At 44.4% G+C, this 22548-nt stretch overlaps 1 protein-coding gene across 3 annotated transcripts in view; it reads right to left on the bottom strand.

Annotated features, from left to right (window-relative positions):
* Nucleotides 1-22548, bottom strand: part of ARHGEF3 (Rho guanine nucleotide exchange factor 3) — a 316670-nt gene that overhangs the window by 193320 nt on the left and 100802 nt on the right. The window lies entirely within an intron of this gene.

Here is a 22548-nt window from a genome sequence, read left to right as displayed (position 1 = left end):
GAACAAAAGGCTGAGCCCAGTGCGCTTGAGTAGGAAAGGGTTGAGAGGGATAGGTGTCCACTGAACAAGTATTCCGCCAACAACTACCTAAAGTATATGGCCAATTATAAGGGGTTTTCCATGGCTGTATCCTTAGGATAAGTCATCAATATCAGCAGGGGTGGACTGGTCATTCACCCAAATTGCCAGTGAGTGGATGCCCAAGGAGCGGCCTAAGCCCTCCTCATGGCTGCCGGCCAGGTAGATAACGACATGGTACTCTCAGCATTAAAGAGCTGAACTCGGACATCCCCCACTCAGCCCCTCTGAGATGAGCACCAGAGCATTTCATGGGCTTTTTTGTTTACATTTTTACACTGCTAGGCGGAGGCTTCCGCTTAGCAGTGTTCCCGATGACGTCACTGGCACAAATGGGCAGGATTCAGCACTGCCCTAGCCATTTTACAGTCTAGGTCAGCCCATTAGTGCCGGTGACATCATCGGACTCACTGCGATTCAGCACAGGGCGATGCTCATCTCAGAGGGGGTGAGTGGGGGAAGAAGGGGTTATGTCCAGGTTCAGCATCAGGTACTTATAGATTCAGCCATCGGCCACAGGTGCCCTCCTGAATTCAACTGTATAGCTGTCACGGACGTCCCCGCGACAGGTGCAGGAGATCGGTGAGACTGGCAACACGTGGTTTGATCTGACATATTTTCCGTTTGGATCAAATGATGTCTGTGCTGTTTCTGGTGCTTGCCACACCTTCTTTCCCCAGGTGTGGCTATTAGGGTCATTACTTGAATTACTGGTGCTTCCATTGCTCCTTTGAAGTTAAGTCTTTCCTTTCCCTTTTGTATTTTGTTTGGGTTTTGTGTGTGGCATTTCCCTATTGTTTGTATTAGGCCTGAAGGAGACTCCTGTTCGTCCTTCCTTTTGGAGGAACAGGTAGTCTCGTCCCTGCCATTAGTACCAGGGTCCTATAGGGCGAGTTAGGACACTAGGTATTCCGGTGTATGAACTCACCTACCTCTGGGGTCTGTTCATACTGGTAGTTAGTCAGGACTTTGATTAGGGTTTTACTAGGAGATGTCCATCTCCTTTCCCTAGTTTCCAGGCCTTATTCCCTCACCCCTATCCCTCCTATGTTCGGTGTGGTGTTTCCCTCCCACACCCAAACGTGACAATAGCTATTCTGAAGACACTTAGCCCAATGTGTTATATTAATCACCTATACAGAAGGAGATGCAATTGTTGTGTTCACATGGTTGGAGTCAGAAGAGAGGAAAGCGTCCTGTGTCCCTTTTCCTGGAAATGCTTTAAGATTTCCGTACACACGCGTATATCCTGGATTCCGAAGACAAAGCCTTTCACAGTATATACAGATCCTTAATAACACAGCATCAAGGGGGCTTCAAGATCCTCTCGGATACAGAGGGTACTCAGGATTCTTGTCACAAATAAATTCTGTACTTGGTAACAAACTAAAGTTATACTGAAAATAGTGTATGGACAGGTTGCCAACTAGATGCATATTTCTCATGAGAACTGTGTACAAGATATGGGTTTACATAGTAAAACTGCATATTTTCCATTTTGAAAGAAAAAAATACTGCATCTATTATTATAAAATCTTTTAATAGTGAATTCCGGCTATTAATATCGCACATAATGTTATACACAAGATGAATAACGGCATTATACACTGGAGCCTGCGGAAAATGGAGGCAGGGTAGAAAGGACATCAGTTACTGTCTTAGATGCCAGACATTATACGATGACTTCATATCTTACAGTTCATGTTCAGCTGTATTTCTGCATGGATTACAATGCATTCAGAAAGTCTTCACACCCTTTCACTTTTTAACATTTTGTTATGTTGCAGCCTTGTGCTAAAAATTTTTAAAAAATCAAGTTATTCTGTATCATTCTGCGCTCAGTACCTGATAATGAGGTAGAAACACAATGTTTAAAATCTTTGACAATTTTTTAAAAAGGAAAAACTAAAATCTTGCATTGACATAAGTTTTCAGACTCTTCCCTAAGGACTTAGTTGAAGCACGTTTGGGGACCGTCAGTGGACGGCCATTTTCAGGTCTCTCCAGAGATGTTCCATTGGGTTCAAGTCAGGGCTCTGGCTGGGCCACTCAAGGAAATTCACAGAGTTGTCCCTAAGCCACTCCTGTGTTGTCTTGGCGGTGTGCTTAGGGTCATTGTCTTGTTGGAAGAGCACTCTGGATCAGGTTTCCATTATGAATATTTCTGTACTTTGCTCCATTCAGCTTTCCCTCAACCCTGACCAGTCTCCCTGTCCCAGCTGCTGAAAAACACCCTACAGAATGCTGCTGCCACCACCAAGCTTCACTGTAGGGCTGATATCGGACAGGGCCTGTTTCCTCCAAACATGATGCGTAGAATTGAGGCCAAAAAGTTCAATCCTGGTTCCATCGAACCAGATAATCTGGTTTGTCAGAGTCTGAGAGTCCTTTAGCTGTTTTTTGTTTTTTTTTCCAAATTCCAGGCGGCTTTCATGTGTCTTTTACTGAGGAGAGGCTTCTTTCTGGCCACTCTGCCATAAGGCCCAGAATGGTGGAGTGCTGCAGTGATGGTTGACCTACTTTATTTCTCCCATCTGCACATAGGATCAAAAATCTCTTTCAAGATAAGGGTTCTGAAGCAGACATTATTAACTAACTATTTAAATGTTTTTTTTTTACATCTGACAACACCATCAAATGTCCTAAAACAGAAGTGCAAACCTGAGCAATTTTTCTGTGAGTTAGGGACATCTCAGCTAGAGTGACCATTGGGTTATTGGTCACCTCTCTTAGGCCTCTTTCACACGGGCGTCGCGTGTGAGGGCCGGATAGGATGCTTGTGCGTCGCGGGAAAATGTGAGTGCAAAGCGTTTTAATGCGTTTTGCACGAGCGTGAGAAAAATTGGCATGTTTGGTACACAGACCCGAACCCAGACTTTTTCACAGAAGTTCGGGTTTGGGATCGGGGTTGTGTAAATTTTATTATTTTCCCTTATAACATGGTTATAAGGGAACATAATAGCATTCTTAATACAGAATGCTTAGTAAAATGTCCATTGAGGGGTTAAAAATAATAAAGAAATTTAACTCACCCCATCCACTTGGTCGCGTAGCGGATCTCCTCTTCTTTCTTCAGACTGAATCCGGACCCATTCATTTCTATGGGGCTGTGCACATGAGCGGTGATTTTCACGCATCACTTGTGCGTTGCGTGAAAATCGAAGCATGCTCTATATTGTGCGTTTTTCACGCAACGCAGGCCCCATAGAAGTGAATGGGGATGCATGAAAATTGCAAGCATCCACAAGCAAGTGCGGATGCGGTGTGATTTTCACGCACGGTTGCTAGGTGACGATCGGGATGGAGACCCGATCTTTATTATTTTCCCTTATAACATGGTTATAAAGGAAAATAATAGCATTCTGAATACAGAATGCTTAGTAAAATGTCCATTCAGGGGTTAAAACTAATAAACAAATTTAACTCACCCCATCCACTTGGTCACGTAGTAGATCTCCTCTTCTTTCTTCAGGGATGGTGATGGACCATGTGATGAGCGCAGTGACGTCATCAAAGGTCCTTTTGCCAGGTCCTGAAGAAAGAAGAGCAGATCTGCTACCAGGGGTGCACAATGTTTCCTGGTTGGGGGCCACATTGCCAGACTGAACCAATGACGAGGGCCGAAATTCAAATTTAAAGGTGTATTAACAACAGAAATATTGTACTTATGGCATATTGAACACACATTATATACCAATAATGTCTAGTTACACTTCCAGGACTCCCATCTAATGGGAGAAATACATGGAAAATACATGTGCGCTGCCACAAGACATAGGCATACATGTCTGTTTGGGGGCCGCACTGAATGGTATCAAGGGCCGCATGTGGCCCCCGGGCCGCAGGTTGTGCACCCCTGTGCTACACGACCAAGTGGATGGGGTGCGTTAAATTTGTTTATTATTTTTAACCCCTCAATGGACATTTTACTAAGCATTCTGTATTAAGAATGCTATTATTTTCCCGTATAACCATGTTATGTCCCCATCCCGATCATCTCTTAGCAACCATGCGTGAAAATCGCACCGCATCCGCACTTGCTTGCGGATGCTTGCAATTTTCACGCAGCCCCATTCACTTCTAAGGGGCCTGCGTTGCGTGAAAAACGCACAATATAGAACATGCTGCGATTTTCACGCAACGCACAAGTGATGCGTGAAAATCACCGCTCATGTGCACAGCCCCATAGAAATGAATGGGTCCGGATTCAGTGCGGGTGCAATGCGTTCACCTCACGCATAGCACCCGTGCGGAAAACCCGCTCGTGTGAAAGGGGCCTTAGGCTACTTTCACATTAGCATTTTTTGCAAAACCGTCATGGATCTGCAAAAACTCTTCCGTTACAATAATACAACCGCATGCATCCGTCATGAACGGATCCGGTTGTATTATGTCCTCTATAGCCATGACAGATCAGTTTGGACACCAAAGAAAGTCAATGGGGGATGGATCAGTTTTCTATTGTGTCAGAGAAAATGGATCCGTCCCCATTGACTTACATTGTGTGTCAGGACAGATCCGTCTTGCTCAGCACCACATCGCGGACAGAAAAACGCTGCTTGCAACCAAACGGAATGGAATGCATTTTGGTGCGTTCCGTTCAGTTTTGTCCCCATTGACAATGAATGGGGACAAAACTGAAGCATTTTCTTCCGCTATTGAGATCCTATGATCTAAATAGCGGAATTGAAAACGCTAATGTGAAAGTAGCCTTACCAAGGCACTTCTCCCTGGATAACTTACAGTAGGTTGGTGAGACGGCCAGCTTTAGGAAGACTCCTGGTTGTTCCAAACTTCTTCCATTTATAAAATTATATATATAGTTTTGAAAAGATTTGAAAAGCCCAAGGGACTCTCCAAAAAAAAACACATTTATAATGTGAATATGTTTGATTGTCAGGTGCAGCCTAGCCGGGATATGAATGGGGGCTCTTCACGATGCACCATTGAGCTCATTACTAGGAATATGAATGACCCTATAGAAGCGTGTGCTGACATTGAGCAGGATCAATCTCTACTTCATTGAATCGTCTTACACATTCCAGCTGACCGTGTGTCAGTAAAGGTTGTAATAACGTTCCCCTCACAAAGCGCTCCACACATCATGTAAGCCTTCACTGACGGGCTCCAGTCCTTGATGTGGAATAGTTTATATTTTGGCCTGTAGCACACAGGAGTCCATCAGCAGATGGTGGTGATCACCTAAAATGATGATTTGTCTTTTATTAATGGCTGGTAATGTCTACGTACTGACTGGAAAGCAGAAATGTTTTCTGAGGTTACCGTAGGGTAGAGGTCACTGTGCAGCGTGAAGCTCGTTTTACACGAGCGGAATTCGGAGGCACATAAATGTATTTGCATTAGGCTACATTCACACAAACGTATTTTGTTTCCGTGTCCGTTCCTTTTTTTTTCTTTTTTCGGATAGGATGCGGACCCACTCGTTTCAATGGGTCCGCAAAAAATGCGGACAGCACACCGTGTGCTGTCCGCATCCATATGTCCGTTCCGTAGCCCCGCAAAAAAGATAGAACATGTCCTATTCTTGGATAGGCATTGTTAAAATGGATCCGCTAAAAAACAGATGCCATACGGAACGTCATCTGTTTTGTTTTTTTGCGGACCGCAAAACAAATACGGTCGTGTTAATGTAGCCTAACACTTACTTGGAATTGGCTTCACCTGCTTTACGGCCCTGCACCATATCTGATCCGCATTTTTTGGGGGTTGGATGCGGACCCATTCACTTCAATGGGGCCGCAAAAGATGGGGCTGTATGTCCGATCCGAGGCCCTGCAAAAAAAAAAAATAGAATAGACGGAACGTCCTGCCCTCAATAGAACTGTCCTACCCTTGTCCGTAAAATGTAGAAGAATAGGACAGTTCTATCGAGGGCCGGACGTTCCATTCTGCAAAATGTGGAAGACATATAGCCGGTATCTGTGTTTTGTGGATCCGCAATTTGCTGACCGCAAAAACGGCAACGGCCGTGTGTATGAGCCCTTAGGCTGAGGTGTAGTTTTGGCCGCTTTCACAAGGCAATGTCTGGGTCAATATTTTGTGTCAGTATTTAAAAGGCAAAACCAGGCATGAGTCCAAAACATGGAAAAGGCAGAGGTGTTTCGACACTCATTGACAACTGGCATTTCTCGGCAGGATAATGCTCGCTCACACACAACGTTTCCCAGGAATGTCTCTGCTAGATGGCAACACTTCCTTGGCCTCCTGGGTCGCCAGATTTATCGCCAATCGAACAGATATGTGACCAGCAGGGACGCCAGCTTCAGCAACCTACAAGTGTGCAGGATCTACAGGCCCAGCTGTAACATCTGCGGTCAAATGTTCTTCAGGACACCATATGGAACCTGTATGCCTCCATGCCCAACCCAGTTAAGCCAGTGCTCTGCACTGATGGGGGGCATTCACCCTGAACCACCTGTCTGCAGATGAGGTACTTATCCAAGTCATGTCTCAAGGCCTCTGAAAAGGTTGAGCATTGACTTCTAGGATAGCTACCTTACATCTGGTGGCATTAGAGGCCGAGCTTGCTCAGAGCTCATTTGCATTCCTTTTCTTCCCAGAATTCCAGATGGGCATTGCCTGGCCTATAAGACTCCTCACACCCTTTAAGAGGCTCTCCATAAGGAGATATTGTATTCGCCAAATCCATGCCCAACTGGATCTCCTCTTGTGTCCAGGCTAGAGGACTAGAGTGTCGTTTTCCCCAATAAACTTCTTCACTCTAATATCGTAATCACTTACATATGTCATTATATTCACAACTCCATTATATCCAACAACTCCTTCTTGGTGCGGTATTTTCTTTTTTGTGAATGAGTGTATTATAGTTTTTCTCTCTGTAGGTTTCACTCTTAGTTATGGCTTTCAAACTACTGACCAGAAAGAATGCTGCCATGTGAGGGAGGCCTTAGATATGATTTCCCTATCATAGGCACCACTGCTAGCTGAGACCTACAGTGGATTACTGATAATGTAAGAAACCCTTTCAGCACAATAATGACTGATTTCATCCATGTGTAACATCCTGAAGTATGTCACTAAAACTTCTGTATCCCTGCTACAATAATGTCAGGTGTATATGTGTATTGTCATCCAATGTAATCTAACTGTGCATTGATGTATTTCCAGGTCTGTATTATATATTTGCTGTAGTTTCAATGTACACCAGCAGGTGGCAGCAGTATGTAGCAGTCCATAGCCAGTTTAGTATTGCTAGATTGGAATAGTTCATTCCAACCTAGCTCCCCCCTCTTTGAGGAGGAGTGGAATGTTCCCACATCCTGCCTCATGGGGAGGAAGGAAAGTTCTAGTTAGTGTGTACCAGCCCCCTCCTTGGGGAAGGCCGTGTTGGTAGGAGCTCCCAGAAACAGGGATCCCAACCTAGGATCCAAGCCTCGGCTGAGGCCCAAGATCACTCTTCCCAGCCTGAGCCATCAGCCTCAGCTGGTTGACAAGAAAGCAGCAATTGCAGAACTATAGATCTCCAGGAAGAAGACATCATTCCCTACGAGCAGTCCTGTGAGTACAGATCCAAAGACCAAGAGAAACCAAATACCTCCTCAGCTAGTCAGGCCCAAACTAAGCAGACTACAGACAGAGCAGAAGATAGATACCTGCCAGATCTACTAGGCATATGTATAAGAAGCAGAATACATATAGATTCCTGCCACATATTGCCACTACCTGCTGGGATCCTAGACTATTGCTGTAACCGTATGGATCAAAGCTGCCAATCATTAAGTAAAGACAAGTTGGATCCTATTACCTGTTTGGATCTCAATTATTCCTCCATTACTCCTACTGACCACACTCAATTTTATTGCAAGTGAGCCAGGATTCAGGAGTCCAGCCGTACCAAGGTAGGAGACACCGTTGACACTACCATATCTGCTATACAGAGACATTATCCCCCTCTGGCATTCCTCACCTGGTACGTGAGCTTATAACATCTTAAAGGGCCCTGCTAGAGTACCTGCGCAAGCTGCAATTGGCGTCACGAACTACTACACATATATCCTGACCCACTGCATAGCAGTGTCCTGCTCCTTGCACATGTACAGTAGAGAGTAGATAATATACGGTATAGATCATCTGTGGAATCAACTCCTACATGAAGGACATACTGTAAAATGTAAAACTAGCACTCAATGCATTCTAGCCCTCCATCGGAGGTACACTGACGAGCAAAAGGGTAACAATGTTTTGAACTTTTGACTTTCAGGCTCCATATGCAAGTCCAATTTACGTATGAGATAGCCAAGATGATTGTCTATAAAATGATGGCAGTCTCACGTTCGAAGCTGTAGTGGGTGGTGAGATATGGAGCCAGAAAGTCAAAAGTTCAAAGGATTGTTACCCTTTTGCTCGTCAGTGTAAATGTCAGGAAGATTTCCCAACATATACTTTTGACAAAAGGCTCTGCTGTATACCAGTGTATAGACATATACTTCTCCAGTTGACTTCAACTGTAAAGTGAGGTCTATTATACTTTCCTATACAGTTAGAAAAAAGGTATTCGGACATATACCACCCCAACTGAAGCCAAAATGGCATTCCAACAGGTGGATGGAGCCCCCTTTGATGTACTCGCTGGGCGTTTTGACTGACGTATACACCAAACACAGGTCCTGTAAGACAACTGGTAATCATTATGTCAAATTTATTGCGTTCCAGCACTGTTTTAAACATACTTCCATGAGCAGGGCTGCGAGTGGTGCCATCTTTATAAAACTGCTGCAATTTCTATTCTTTTTTTTTTCTAATTTCGCTCTGATAACTCGATGAAGTATGTGACTTTGTGTAGAGAAGTTTTTTCATCACTTTTTCTCTCTGTTTTAAAAAAAAAATCCTATTTGTCTGCTGTTCCTAAGTCGATAAATTTCAAATATTTGAAACAAAAGAGCTTTTTCTCCATGTTCATTGCTGTTCCTGGCTTGTGTCAGGCTCTCCCCAGGTGTGTGTTGTCCGGAGGAGAAGCCAGGAGCTGTCAGTGCCACGTACCGAAGCGAAGAATTAATTCACGCAACTTCTGTGCAGAAAGAGACAGAACAAACCAAAAATGGCCTGTGCCCTGCAGATTCACCCACCCTTCTCCGCAGAACACACCCGCGACCTTAGCATGGGTTCCAAATGGAAAAAAAATGCAATTGCCAAAGTTACACGTCTTATTATTTGGTGATTTCTATAATAGCTCAGACCATAAGAAAATCATGTAACTTAGTTGACAATCAAATGCAAGTCTGCAAGGGTGTTAGGTTGAACATATAGGACTGTCTAGACCGTAGCCGCGCTTCCACCTCTGGCAGGGATCCTTTCTATATGATTCACGTACAGAGTTTTCATACATTGCCAGCTATGAGTCACTGGCTAAATCCTGCAGGTGCTCTGCTAATTTATGGAAGAAGGCAGCCTATGTCTTTAAAATATTCCTATGCACTCATTTTAGCTGTAAACAGTCACGTTCTTCCGGCCCGTTTCTAGATGACTAGGACCCATGCACCAAACAGACTCCTATGTGCAAGCTTTACAATCTTTCCTAACAATGACAGCCCTGCATCTGAAAATAACAATTCTGCCCTTCAGGTCCCACGCAAGAGGCTATACGGTGGCATATGAGGGTCCTGCGGTTCCATACTAAGGGCTCATTCAGACGGCCGCATGTTGCTTTCCGCATCTGATCCGCAATTTTGCGGAGTAGATGCAGACCCATTCACTTCTATGGGGCTCCAAAAGATGAGGACAGCACACTTTGTGCTGTCCTCATCTTTTATTCCGTTCCACGGCCCCGCAAAACAAATGAAACTTGTCCTATACTTATCAGTGAAAATCAGAATGTGGCCCCATTGAAGTCTAAGGGTCCGCAAAAATGCGAAATGCAATCCATTTTTTTTCCGCAAAAAAAAACGATCAGCAAAAAACATATGAGTGAGCCCTAAGAATGGGACAGTAGTTTCCTATTCATTTGACTTAGAAGCTGAGCTACAAAAAAAGCCTCCATTTAAGTCAATGGGGCTGAGCTGCAATACCAAGCACTGCCATTGTACGATGGACGGCGTCATGCTTGGTAAGCTCCCGGGAGCCTGAGGCGCTCAACAGAGCTCTGGTGAGCGCAGAGGCTCCCTGAAATAGCTGAAAGAAAGGGGTGTCGGGACTCGACACCCCCTAGCCTGTGGATAGCTCATCATTATTAATTCCTGGATACCCTCTCTTGCTCACCCTCTCTGAGAATAGAGTAATATGGTTTTGAAGCTAGTTTTCCACTTCTATGGGAGCGCCGTTGCAGTTACCAGTTCTGTCCACTGCTGAATGGATGGAGCTTTGCGGTTCTGGCACCAGCTTCCAGCGCCGAAGCTACAAGGTAACAACCAACTGACAGAGGAGCGGGTTGTTGGGCCCCACCGATCTGATATTGATGGCCTCTCCTGAGGAAGGCTATCAGTATCAAAATCCTGGACTCATTAAAGCTGAAAAAATTAGATTTTTTTATTATTTTGCAAGATTCAGTTCCATCATATTACCATACATAGCAGCCATGCTGACCCGTTCCCATACACTTCCGATCCCAGCAGGATCAGAAAGTGGCTTGGCCACGTGACTGCCGCAATCAATCACAGGCCACAGCGGTCACAACTACTTGAACGATACATCACAAAACTGATGGACCATTCAAGCAGATGTTATCACTGAGGCCTGTCACTGGCTGCAGTGGCTATGGAACCAAGCCACCTCCTTATCCTGTGGAGACCAGAGGTGTCTGGGAATCGGGCAGTGGCACAGACGTGGCACAACCGTGGACTGGTAATAATGGGTTACAGGTTATAACCTTAGGGGATGTCAGCTCCTCGGCCAGAATCCCTTTAAGAGAGCTAATTCACAAATCCCAAACAGGGGATATGGGGGTAAAATGACAGAAAGCACAGTGCAAGTCAGGCTCGTTTCACATCTCCGTTTTGGAGAAACGGCAGCCTGATCCGGCGCAAGTGCTGGTTGTCAGCCGGACAAAAAAACGTTGCATGCAAAGGTTTTTGTCCAACCAAAACCCAGAATTTATGCCGGAAATCTGCCAGATCACCACCGGACCCCACTGCAATTAATGGGGATCAGGTGGTGAAGTAGAGGATCCGGCAGCTGCCCTGTGCCGGAACAGCCTGCCGGATCTCAGAATGGGGATGAGGCCTTAATTAAATTCAAGAGGCAGTCTTTGGAGCAATGTTTATCCAGGTACACCAGCAGAACTGCTGCGGTATTGTGGATTTAAAATCTGCAGCATTTCAATTTATACAGTGGATTTCTCTTGAGTATTTCACACTTTCCAATGAAGTGGGTGAAATATGCTGACTGTTCTGCCGCAAAACCGCATGTAATACATGCAGTTTTTCTGTGGTTTTCGTGCCTTTTTGCAGCGGAAACGCTGTGGCTTTTCCAAAGGATTTTTCATCACGTGTGTCCCTGGCCTTGGGCTGGCCACACACATGCCAAGATGTCTGCAGTTGAAGCAAGGATTGCTCATGTTAGATTTCAAGATTTCACCGTCCACAATCCTTTTTTTGTGTTTGGGAAATAAGCACTGCAACAGGTTAAAGGCTATGTACACCTTTGGGGGCAATTTTTCTAATTATTGCATTGTACTTATTTTGAGCTAAACAATAATTTTTTCAATTGGTCTTCATTAAAAATATGGAATCCTTTTTTGTGTACAGAGCTGACCTGCTGTAGTAGCAGCCTGTGGATTTTCTGTCAGACCAGGAGCAGACGGGCTCCTTATCTCTGACATTGTTAACATCTCTGACATTATAGCTCAGTTCTTATCTTACTGATAAGAATGTGGCTTAAATAAGTGTTTATGACCTTATTTATTAAGTACCAGTCACACAGCTAGAAAAACAGTTACCCTTTGTGACAGAATGGCTCAATATTTTAAAACAAAGCCAGTTGAAAATATGATTTTTAGTAAAATGCCCCCGAAGGGGTACATAATCTTTAAGAACTACATGCATGTTTTTCCTTGTTTTTTTTTCACACAGTTTTTCCATGTTTTTTGTGTAATACAGTACCAGAAAAGTGTATGAGATTAGACAAATCTCATGTATACTTTTATTTTTTTCTTAGGTGCGATAAAACTGACATGCGATGTGGATTTTGAAATCTGGAGCATGTCAATTGTTGAGTTTTTCTTGTGCGGATTTCTCCCTTTTCAATAGAAGGGTGAGATCTGTGGAAAATCTGAACCAAAAACCTCATAAAAACCGCACAAAAAAACAAGATAAATAGACCTCTTTCACATGGTCAGTATTGAGTCCGAATTTTTGCATCAGTATTTGCCAAAAGCCAAGAGTAGGTGCAAAACACAGAAGAGGCACAAATATTTCTATGAAACCTTTTCTTTGGAGGTTCCCCTTCTGGTTTTGGCTTACAAAATACTGACCAAATACTGATGCAAAATACTGGCCGTGTAAAACAGGCAGCTTTATGTGCGGTTTTAGTGCAGATTTTATGTGCATTTTTTGCTAAGGCTACTCTCATACTTGTGTTGTTGTTTTCCGGTATCGAGATCGAGCAGAGGATCTCAATACCGGAAAAAAATAATTCTGTTTATTCCTCATCCGTTCAGGACGCATCAGGATGTCTTCCATTCTGGCAGCATTCCGTTTTGTGTCCGGTTATAAAAAACAGAAAAAATGGATCCGGCACTGAAGACAATGTAAGTCAATGGTGACGGATCAAGTTTTTTTAGGAGCCATTTTTTTTTTCGTTTTGATTGCACACAACTGCATCCTAACCGATCTGCCGGATCTCAATACCAGAATTAACAACGCAAGTGTGAAAGTAGCCTAACACTGCTCCTGTGTATACCCACAGTATATACATTACACGCTATCGCCTGACCTATCAAGGGCTATTGTATACTATACTACTGAACTGATCCCTGTTACATTTCTATTTTAGGTCTTTGAAACCACATCACTGACAGTGCAGCATATTTTACAATTCAAGGTAGAGGAGATAATATGCGTTGCGCTTCCTCCTAGCTGACAGGATATGAAACGCAATAAAATAAATGGTCAAAAATAGACATAGAATCAACAAAGGACGAGACTTAAAAGAATACAGCGGAAGCTCGGCCATAGTAAATCATGGGTTGTGACAGAAGCCTCACCACTAACCTGGAGGAAAGATAATTGTTTAGAGCTGCAGAGCGCCTGAGGCTTCCTGTATAGTGAGGACTCCGCTTTAGGGCTCATGCACGCGACCGTATGCCCTCCGAGACATACGGTCCGTGAGGGGGCCAAATGTCCCGAAGCGGCATACATCGTGCGCACAGGAGCGCACATAATCATAGGTTACTATGATGCTGTGCGCTCCCGATGTATGCCGCTCCGGGACATATGGCCCCCTCACGGACCGTATGTCTCGGGGGGCATACGGTCGTGTGCATGAGCCCTTATAGTAGGCAAAAATATAACAGGTATCTATCCATCTATATAAAATCCATCTATTGTGGGGATTCGCTCTGGTAGTTAGGACTAGCGGATGCAGTATAGAGGCAAAGTACACAGTTCTTGAATCAAACAGCGGTGTTTATTCACACATTGGTGTATAACAAAATGCAGATAAGGTGTATTACAAAACGCAGGCGGCTTGGTGTTTGTTCACACACAAGGAAAGTCCATAAACAATAAAAAGTCACCTTTTCTCCTGGGTGTTTATTCACACCCTGTTAGCAGTTCAGCCTCATCAAGTCCATAGGCGGCCTGTTCGCCTTTAGAGGGGCCTGAGTCCTCCAGCCCGGCTCAAACCTCAAACCCCAGCACAGCCCTCAGTTCACAGCACACAGACTCCTGAGCTCCACTGTCAGAGGGAGGTAAATTCACACACCTGGCAGTGCTGGCTGGTTTTTATGCTTGGCAAAACCCGGCCTGGAACATGGGGAGTAGTCACCCACCCAGCACTTTGACTACTCCCCGTAAGAGCCTTCCCGGATCAGCTATGAAAGCCACGCTAACTCTCAAGGTGTCATTTAGCAATAGCTGCTGCTGACACATAAAATATTGGCTCTTACTTCCCCGAGGCCAGGAACCTTGGTAACACATACCTTCCATCCACGATGATTCCAGGTACCTTCTTACACTATCCATCTAATATCTATCTATCTATCTCATATCCATCTGTCTATTTATCTCATATCTATCTATCTATCTATCTATCTATCTATCTATCTCTCTCAGATTATCGGGAACAAAGCAGATGCTCCCAAAAATTGGCAGATCATCAGCGGACATGAGGGCTGTGTTTACATGCAGCACTCACCTCCGCTGTATGGGGACAAGCGATCGATACAGCGATTGCTTATCCTCTTAAAAAATTATCATTTGTGCACAGCAGATGTTGTTTAGACAGAACAATCTGTTGCATAGAAACCATGATTTTGCGTTCCGGCAGAACGATAGGATCACCCGATCAATGAGCGTTCACTCGTTCATCGGGGGACTGTCATTGCAGTACTCAAGAACAGGGTAATTGCAAATGGTTTTTCATTTGATATTATTTAATCTGTTCATGCTTTGCAATATGCTTTGCATGTTTTTCCAAATGCTGTCTGTAGATGGAACTGTTTAGTTATATGCGTCCTGACTCAGCAGAGGGAATTAGCTTTTCCCCTCTGAGGGAGGAGCTTTCTACTGAGTTTTGCATCAGCCACTGCAGAGTTTTAGCATTGCCTGCTGTTCAGGGCAGATGCTAGTTTAGCTCCAGGAGAAACATGACAGAACAATTCCTGAAGGGAAAGCTGGTGAAGGCATTCCTAGACTGTCCAGAATCACAAGGATGTGCGTGTATTTGCTGTTTATGGCCGATTTAGTGACTTTGCTGCTTGTAGAAGGACTAGCAGTTAAAGGCACCTTTCACACTTATACGACGACCGTTTGACAATTTGCATCCCTCAGTTCAGAAATTGCAGAGCTGATTGTGAGCCTTTTTTGCATTTGCATGGTTTGTAGTCTCCATCTTTCCATCTTGGAAAGGTTGCAAAGTGTTAAGAAGGAGCTCATGGACTACTACCCCTATTATCATCATTGCTTCTATTTGCTTACATACAGCTATTGGGATGAGACTGCACTGCGACTTGCCTTAGAACTGTGCCTTAATATCGTTGGATGTACTACAACTCCCAATCTGCACTTTAGTTAAGAGAGACTTTTATTTTCTACATCTGGCCTGGTTACTGACTCCAGCACCATATGTCGGCTACACACCCTGCCTCGGCAGATTTTGGTGCAGAATTTTCTGCGACTGCCCATACAGCGAATATACTGCTATATCCTTGGTAAATATAGTACTATTAAAGGGTGTGTCCCAAGGTAAAACCTTGTCCCCTATTCCTTTCCCAGGCCCATAGAGAGTGAATAGAGCTGCAGTGCGCATGCTCGAACCACCACTCCATTCGTTCCGGGACCTGTTCCCATGACTGGTGGGGATCCCAGCGGTCGGACCTCCACTGATCAGACACTTGCGGATAGGGGATACGCTTTTATTTTGGTACAAACCCTTTATCAGGTTTAACTCAGGTAAATGTTAAACATTTGCGAACCCAATGTCCTAATGTTTTAATCAAACGAAATAGAAGAAGCCATGTCAGAGGAATCAGATGGGTTTTGAACCTTTTAATATACAAAAGCCATTTTAGAGGACTGAATTAGTTGCTATGACAGCCCTTTCGTACAGCAAGGACACGGTGGATATTCTATAAAAGATGTTTAATCTGAGTAATTTTTTGGCAGCTGCGCCCAGGCTTAGTTCATCTAGGATGGACAATAAATGTCATTCGGTGCACAACAAAGGCGATCTCATTCCTGACGATATATAAATAAATGTACTAATGGTCAAGGCCAGGGTCCTCCACCTCGCTGATGAAGAAAGCATTATGGTACAACAGTTCTCTTCACTTGTGATGTAGTCAAATAAAAACGTAAAGTTTAGTTCATAATGTCCTTGGTTTATAGTCTGGTAATAAAACATTTGGCGTATCCTGGCCAAACCTGTGCCAAAAGTAATGTTTCCCAAAGCAACCAAAAATATCTTCTTTAGGGTCCATTTACACGTCCGCAATTTCGTTCCGCATTTTGCTGAACGGAATTGCGAACCCATTCATTTCTATTGGGAATGTGCTGCCCGGACACGGAATTGCGGACCCGCACTTCCGGGTCCGCAATTCCGTTCCCCAAAAAAATAGAACATGTCCTATTCTTGTCCGCAATTGCAGACAAGAATAGGCATATTCTATTAGTGCCAGCAATGTGTGGTCCGCAAAATGCGGAACGCACATTGCCGCTGTCCGTGTTTTGCGGATCAGCAAAACACGTTGCGGACGTGTGAATGGACCCTTAGAGGGCACCTATCAGCAGATTTGTACCTGGCTGACCTGTTACATGTGCGCTTGGCAGCTGAAGACATCTGTGTTGGTCCCATGTTCATATGTGTCCGCATTGCTGAGAAAAATCAAGTTTTAATATATGCAAATGAGCCTCTAGGAGCAACAGGGGCGTTGCCATTACACCTAGAGGCTCTGCTCTCTCTGCAACTGCTGTGTCCTCTTCACTTTGATTGACAGGGCCAGGCAGTGAAAACATCCTCACATCTGACCCTGCCAAAAAAAAAAAAAATCAAAACTGACATTTTATACACCAGTCTTTATGCAGTTAACGCTGGAGTGAGATGCGCCAATTAAATGAAGAGGCTCATGCATCACTTTAGTGCATTTCGAGGTGGTGTGTATACCAGAAATTAGAAATCTAACCGGAGTAGATTTTAGGTGTCATTTACGCTAGCTTTCTGGCATAAAAAATGTTAGGCCCTGTAGGCCCCGATCCTCCCAACCCACTTGTTAGACAAGATTCACATATTTCTGCACAAGAAGGGGATTGCGCAAATATTTTCATCTTTTTGGCTCCTCCTTTCTAGCGCAGGGGGCGTAATAAATTCCCCCCCGCATGGACATAGGAAGAAGTGAGGGGGGCGTGAAGCAATAATTAAAGGGGTTTTCTGGAAGTAAAATATTGATGACCAATTCCCAAGATATGTCATCAATATCTGATCAGTGGGGATCAAGTGAATGGGCCTGAGCTGCAATACCAAGCTCAATCAGATATTGCTGCCATTCCAAAGTTGCTCCAGTCTACGCTGCTCTTCACTTCCTGCCCCCAGCTCCACACGCTGGAAATGACTGGCCAATCACAGTCTGAGGTGGGTCACCACCATGGGGTTCGATGCTGGATCGGTAAGAGGTCCCCCGGCGATCAAGTATTTATCACCCATAAATGTTGTTAATGGGAATACCCTTTCAAGGACTGCACTTTTAAAAAGGTATCTGTCAGGTACACTAAGTATAGTGTGTACATACGTCACCACTATGTATAAGCCCCTTTAAATGCTATGTGCACACTGAGCTTCGTACACATGGCCTGCTACAGCCGTACTATGTTCCAGCACAAATTATTATATGGCTTTTTGCTGTTTTATCCTTGGACAAGCTACATCTGTCTAACTTCCCTGGAGCATCTAAAAATTTATTCTAGCAATATGACCATATGGTGAGCAAATGCGATGAGATGTAATCTGTGAAAAGTCATATCAAAGACTTTATATTATTTCCATATTTCTCAGGCACATTTCTATCCTCATTAACTTACCTTTATTCTGCGGTATAGACTGTCAAACCCGGGTCACGCGGCTGGTGGATGGGGACACTAGCACAATACTGCCCCACAGTGGACCCATCCACTGGAGCCAAGAGAAATGTAAAAAGCAACTATATACAGAAAACATGTGTGTGTGTATATATATTTATACAGTCTGATCAAAAGTTTAAGACCACTTGAAAAATGGCAAAAAATCATATTTAGCATGGCTGGATCTTAACAAGGTTCCAAGTAGAGCTTCAACATGCAACAAGAAGAAATGGGAGTGAGACAAAACATTTTTTGAGCATTCAATTTATTGAAACGACGAATAAACTGAAACAGGCTGTTTTTCAGCTGATCAAAAGTTTAGGACCACACCTCCCAAAAAAAACTAAACCCCCCCCAAAACAGAAATCCAACTTCCAAACATGAACTCAGTAATAAGTAGCTCCGCCGTTAATGTTTCTCACTTAAAAAATTAGTTTCGGCATGCTTGATGCAAGCGTTTCCATGAGGTGAGTGGGAACATTTCTCCAAGTGGTGAAGACGGCCGCACGAAGGCCATCTACTGTCTGGAACTGTTGTCCATTTTTGTAAACTTACCTTGCCATCCATCCCCAAAGGTTCTCAATTGGATTTAGATCAGGGGAACACGCAGGATGGGCCAAAAGAGTGATGTTATTCTCCTGGAAGAAGTCCCTTGTCCTGCTGGCATTGTGTACTGTAGCGTTGTCCTGTTGAAAAACCCAGTCGTTACCACACAGACGAGGGCCCTCAGTCATGAGGAATGCTCTCTGCAACATCTGGACATAGCCAGCGGCCGTTTGACGCCCCTGCACTTCCTGAAGCTCCATTGTTCCACTGAAGGAAAAAGCACCCTAGACCATTATGGCGCCCCCTCCACTGTGGAGCGTAGAAAACATCTCAGGGGGGATCTGCTTGTCATGCCAGTAACGTTGGAAATCATCAGGACCATCAAGGTTAAATTTTTTCTCATCAGAGAATAAAACTTTCTTCCACCTTTAAATGTCCCATGTTTGGTGCTCTCTTGCAAAGTCCAAACGAGCAGTTCTGTGGCGTTCAAGGAGACGTGGTCTTTGAAGACGTTTTTTGTTTTTCAAGCCCTTCAGTCTCAGATGCCATCTGATGGTTATGGGGCTGTAGTCAGCACCAGTAAGGGCCTTAATTTGGGTTGAGGATCGGCCAGTGTCTTGACGGACAGCCAATTGGATCCTCCGTTCAGTGCTGATGAAATTTTTTGGAGTCTTCCACTTGACTTTTTTGTTCCATAACCCTCAGGATTATTTAAGAAATTCCAAATGACTGTCTTACTGCGTCCCACCTCAGCAGCGATGGCGCGCTGTGAGAGACCCTGCTTATGCAGTGCAACAACCCGACCACGTTCAAAAAGGGAGAGTTTTTTTGTCTTTGCCATCACAACGTGTGACTACCTGACAGAAAATGACAATTAATCCACATGTTTGCACAGATTTGGCCTTTTAAAGGCATATGGTCCTAAAATTTGGATCAGCTGAAAAACTGCCTGTTTCAGTTTAATCGTTATTTTCAATTAATTGAATGCTCAAAAAATGTTTTGTCTCACTCCCATTTCTTCTTGTTGCATGTTGAAGCTCTACTTGGAACCTTGTTAAGATCCAACAATGTAAAATATGATTTTTTTGCCATTTTTCAAGTGGTCTTAAACTTTTGATCAGGACTGTATATTGTGAGGGATTAGCTCTAGCCCTGTGATCTCAGTCACAATATTCTATCTGACAACCGTGTTGAATGTCCAAACAGTGCATTTATTTTGATTCCAGCACCAGCAAACATGATAGAAAATGAGAACCTGCCCGTCTGGGCTCTACCTAAACATATAACATGATCCCTGACTCACCTATACAGAGTGCTGTTCACACATGAAACATAAATGCGGCTTTTTCCAGCCATACAGTCCAGCAGCTTCCGGGCTGTGACTTTCAATACGTTCTGGGGGATTGTGGCCCAGTAGTCCTCCCGACTCTGGCCTTGGGACCCTTGCTCCCAGGCGTCCCCCAAAGTTCCAGCTAGAGCCTATCCCCGTGGCCCCTCAGCCTTGCCCTGCTGAGACCACACTGACAGAGCCTCACCAGGCCTCTGCCTGTACAATCCCCACTAACTGACACCCTGGGAGGATCTTTATCCCAGTCTGATTATCGCAAACCTCACCTGCGATCCTCTCTGGTTCAAGGGAACACCCGTGCTGGAAGGGTGTGGATTGGCAGATCCCACTTCCAATCCTATCTGCCAATCTAACTAAAATCAGGCCTAGACTACAACAAAACCTTGTCTCAGCAACCTACATGCTGCTAAGACTATTACATCCCGCATTTTAGCTATCCCACGTATCTGAGTGGGAAGTGGGATATACACCTCTTCCCGCACTGTCCACCTTATAACAATATATATATATATATATATATATATATACACATATACAGTATGGCACCTTAAAGGGGTTGTCTGGGTTCAGAGCTGAACCCGAACATATCCCCTTTTTCACCCAGGCAGCCCCTCTGAGAGGAGCATTGGAGCATGAAATGCTCCGATGCTCTCCCTAGCCCTGCGCTGTATCGCACAGGGCTAGAGCGTTTTTGTTTAAATTTTTACAATGCTAGGCGGAGGCTTCCATCTATCAGTGTTGCCAGTGACATCACTGGCTCTAATGGGAGGGCTTTAGTGCTGCCCTAGCTTGTTTTACAGGCTAGGGCAGCGATAAAGCCCGCCCATTAGTGCCGGTCAATTCACCGGGAACACTGCTAGGCGGAAGCCTCCGCCTAGCAGAGATCCGGTACGTCACTGGATATGCAGAAAAAGCCCTTTGCCTGCGCGATTCAGCATCTGAGAGCATCTCAGAGGTGCTGCCTGGGTGAAAAAGGGGATATGTCCAACATGAACAAAACGTGCTGTGAACACAGCCTTAGACCACTCATATCTTTGTGGGGAAAAAAAACAGCTTAACAGTTACAATAGCTAGGGCTACATGGAGACTGTAGTTGATACAGTATGAAGATCGCAATGTGACACTATCTAATAATTGTCAGTGGGGTCACATCACATTGAGACATGTGACATAATGCAACCGCAACAGGACAGACTGAAAAATATCCAAATCTGCTTGATTTTTGATCCTATTTACTAGCATGGACCTCAGTGTCAGCTGCTTGAAACCGCTAATCACTTGCAACATATTTGCGGCTTTGTTTTTCTTACAGCTAAATTGCAGCGCTAAAATAGTTGCATGACAACATGTGGCAGATAAATCACATACATTTTTTGTGCAACTTGAGATCATGCGAATTTTTTTTTTCCATGTAGCCGTAGCCTAATAATTACCAATATGAATGTGTACAGGGGTGGACTGGGAACTAGGGTTGTTGCGATTCCAAAATTTTGATTCGATTTCAATACCATAAAAAAGTATTGCGATACTCGATACCATTTGATACCACGCGGAAAAAAGAAAATACCAAAAAAGCTGCGTGCATTCCGCATTTTATGGAACAGTCCGATCCTATTTTTTGGGGACACGGTGACTAAAAAAAGGTTAATCAAGCTGTTTTTATTTTATTTTTTTTTCTGTTACGGCGTTCACCGCATAGGACTTTTTATTTATTTTAATAGTTTACACTTTTTTGGGCGTTGTAATATGTTTATTTATTTATTGTTTATATATTTTATAAGTAAAATTGGGAAAGGGGGTGATTTAAACTTAATATCTTGGTTTCTTTTAACTTTTTTTTTTTTTTTTCCTTTTTATTTAATAACTATCAGCCCCCTTAGGGGCTAGAACATTGGATCTTTTCATCCCTTGTCCTATTCAGCCTGATAGGGTGAATAGGACTTCAGACTCTCCCTGCTGCCCTGTACTCTGTGAACACAGCAGCAGGGAGATTACCATGGCAGCCAAGGCTTCAGTAACGTCCTGGCTGCCATGGTAACTAATCGGAGCCCCAGGATTACACTGCTGGGGCTCCGATCAGAAGCTGCCACTGCACCACCAATGAAGAGAAGGAGAGGGGACCCTTTGGCCACTGCCACCAATGATTATAATACAGGGGGGGTTGGGGGGGCGCACTGTATCACCAATGTTTTTAGTACTGGGGAAGGGGGGGCGCACGGCACCACCAATGTTTTTAGTACTGGGGGAAAGGGGGGGGGGCGCTCTGCACCACCAATGAAGATAAGTAACCTTTTAATACAAATACAGGAGGTACCTGAGGGGTTACCTGCCTCGGATCGCAGCACCCTGTCATAGAGGTCGGGTGCCGGGTATGTGATTCTGCCGCCGACACCCGCCGCCTATATTTGTATTAATGGGTGAGTTATCATTATTGGTGGCGCAGTGGCCACAGCCCCTCCTCCGCCCCTCTCTCTTCTTATTGGCAGCAGCGGCACAGGGGGATGGGAGAGATTGCTTCTCACCTGTGCTGCTGAGGAGAACATGGCGCGCGCTGAGAGCAGCACGCGCCAAGTTTTCTGATACTAGGCTGTACAGTAGCGCAGCCTAGTATCGCTAAATGTCACATCCCGGTATCTAATCGATACCGATACAAATATAATCGATTGGGTATCGATAATTCGATACCCGCTACAACCCTACTGGGAACTATCCTCAGGATAGGTCATCAATATCAGATTGGAGAAGGTGTCGGGTGTCGGAGCTGCTGTGAGACCTTTGCCATATACAGCAGCAGTGAACAGGAAGAGAAAAGAGAGACAGCACGTGCGCACG

Source organism: Bufo bufo, chromosome 9 (assembly GCF_905171765.1).
Source record: "Bufo bufo chromosome 9, aBufBuf1.1, whole genome shotgun sequence".
NCBI lineage: Eukaryota > Metazoa > Chordata > Amphibia > Anura > Bufonidae > Bufo > Bufo bufo.
This window is presented reverse-complemented; position numbering and strand designations above follow the sequence as displayed.